The sequence below is a fragment of the Myotis lucifugus genome, unplaced genomic scaffold (genome assembly GCF_000147115.1).
Source record: "Myotis lucifugus unplaced genomic scaffold, Myoluc2.0 scaffold_4, whole genome shotgun sequence".
Taxonomy (NCBI): Eukaryota; Metazoa; Chordata; class Mammalia; order Chiroptera; family Vespertilionidae; genus Myotis; species Myotis lucifugus.
Window position 1 is genome coordinate 15113034 of NW_005871052.1, and position 2686 is coordinate 15115719.

At 41.6% G+C, this 2686-nt stretch overlaps 1 pseudogene across 1 annotated transcript; it reads left to right on the forward strand.

The window, feature by feature from the left end:
• Nucleotides 1–834: 834 nt before the first annotated feature.
• LOC102423028 lies at nt 835–1375 on the forward strand (annotated as a pseudogene). Its single transcript, XR_001350831.1, has one exon. The product of XR_001350831.1 is annotated as a ubiquitin-40S ribosomal protein S27a pseudogene (transcript).
• The last annotated feature ends 1311 nt before the right edge of the window (nt 1376–2686 follow it).

A 2686-nucleotide genomic window follows, 5' to 3' on the forward strand; every position in this document is an offset into this window, starting at 1 on the left:
TATGACCTTTTTGCCACGAGAAACATTTCCCCCCAGTTTTTTGTTTCCAGGGATGGGCTTAAATTTCAAGGCAGGAAAAGCCCATATTTATTTTTGGCTTGAAAGTATCAGAAAGAGAGTTTGGGAATTGCCATAGCAGCAGAATTGCCATAGCAGCGGAAATGGGGAAAGGCAACTGTGGAAAGGAGCCCCCTAAATTTCCTTTAGCTGAAATCTGAACTTCACATGCATGGGGGATACTCCAAAGGACCTGGGAAGAAAAGCAGCAGCTAAAAGGGCTCAAAATCCTGAGCAGAGATTTCAGCTGTTGCCCATTGCAGTGAATACAGAGTTTAGCAGGAGTGGGCAAACTTTTTGACTCGAGGGCCACAATGGGTTCTTAAACTGGACCGGAGGGCCGGAACAAAAGCATGGATGGAGTGTTTGTGTGAACTAATATAAATTCAAGGTAAACATCATTACATAAAAGGGTACGGTCTTTTTTTTTTTTTTAGTTTTATTCATTTCAAACGGGCTGGATCCGGCCCGCGGGCCGTAGTTTGCCCACGGCTGGTTTAGAGTCTGAGTGCTGCCTAGTAAAGGGGCAAATAGCTCTTGGTAAATACCCCAAACTTTCCATTGAAATGCCAGAAGGCTCTTGACTTTGGAGTAAAGACTATGTCTAAAGATAAAGGGACTTATCCTAAGACTAAGGGAAAAATTGAAACAGATCCACCCTTAAAAAAAGTGTAAAACCATGTGCCTGAAGTTCAATGGTATCAACCAGTAATGTATTTGCCAACTAGAATGAAAGTCAACACTTTTCAGAGGCCAAAACAAAATCTACAATCTCGCTTTTCAATCCGCCATCTGCGGTGGAGTAGCTGCCAAGATGCAGATTTTTGTGAAAACCCTCATGGGGAAGACCATCACTCTCGAGGTTGGACCCTCGGATACAATAGAAAATGTAAAGGCCAAGATCCAGGATAAGGAAGGAATTCCTCCTGATCAGCAAAGACTGATCTTTGCTGACAAGCAACTGGAAGACAGATGTACTCTGTCTGATTACAACATTCAAAAGGAGTCCACTGTCCATCTTGTGTTGCGACTTCGTAGTGGTGCTAAGAAAAGGAAGAAGTCTTACACAACTCCCAAGAAGAATAAGCATAAGAGAAAGAAGAATAATCTGGCTGTCCTGAAATACTACAAAGTGGATGATAATGGCAAAATCAGTTGCTTTCGTCCGGAGTGCCCTTCAGATGAATGTGGTGCTGGAGTTTTTATGGCCAGCCACTTTGACAGATATTATTGTGGCAAGTGTTGTCTGACCTATTGCTTCAACAAACCAGAAGACAAGTAATTGTATTTGGGTTAATAAAAGACATGAACTAACAAAGCAACAAAACAAAACAAAACAAAAAACTACAGTCTCTACAATATATAATCCATAAGGCCAAAAATAAAATAAAAATTAGTACAAATATGAAGAAACAAGAAAGTGTGACCTAATATCAGTAGAAACAGAAGTCAATATTAACCAATATGAGATAGCCATATGTTGGATTTGGTCAACAAGGACTTTAAAGGTTTTTAAAAAATTTATCTTTATTGCTGAAAGGATTACAGATTCCCCCCCCCAACCCCCAGTGATCCCCTTCCTCCTCACTTCCATACCTTCCCCAGGCCTTCACCCAACTATTGTCTGTGTCCATGGGTTATTCATATCTATAATAATAAAAGCATAATATGCTAATTAGACTGGACATCCTTCTGGACAACCTTCCAGACAAAGCCGGGGCTGTGAGGGAAGCCCGGGTCCCGGGTGTCAGAGGGAAGCCAGTGCCGGCAGCCGGGGGAAGGAAGGCCTACTCTTGCAAGGATTTCGTGCATTGGGCCTCTAGTGTGCATATAAGTTCTTTGGTTGATCTCTTCCCTCCCCCACCCCTTCCCTCTGAGGATCCTTGGTCTGTTGCATGCTTCCATGTCTCTGGATCTATTTTGTTCATCAGATTCCACATATAAATGAGACCATGTGATACTTCATTCTCTGACTGACTAATTTCACTTAGCACAGTACTCTCCAGGTCCCTCTATCCTGTCTCAAAGGGTCCCTCTATCCTTTTTTGCAGTTGCATAGTATTTCATTGTGTAAATGTACCACAGGTTTTTAACCCATTCATCTACTGGTGAGCACTTGGGCTGTTTCCAGATCTTAGCTATTGTAAATAACACTACTATGAACATAGGGTTGCATATATTCTTTTTTTTTAGGTAATGGTGGTAGCATTTAATTTTTTTAAATATATTTTTTATTGTTGATGGTATTACAGATATCTCTCATTTCCCGCCACTTTCCCCCTCCTCCAAGCCCCTGCCCCTCTCACCATATATTCTTTCTGATTGGTGTTTCAGGCTTCTAAGGATATATTCCTAGAAGTGGGATCAGTGGGTCAAATGGCAGTTCCATTTTTAATTTTTTGAGGAAACTCCACACTGTTTTCCATAGTGGCTGTACCAGTCTGCATTCCCACCAGCAGTGTGCTAGGGTTCCTTTTTCTCCAAATCCTTGCCAGCACTTGTTCTTTGTTGATTTATTGATGGTAGCCATTCTGGCAGGTGTGAAGTGGTACCTCACTGTTCTTTTAATTTGCACCACTCTGATGATTAGTGACATTGAGCATTTTTTCATATGTCTCTTGGCCATTTG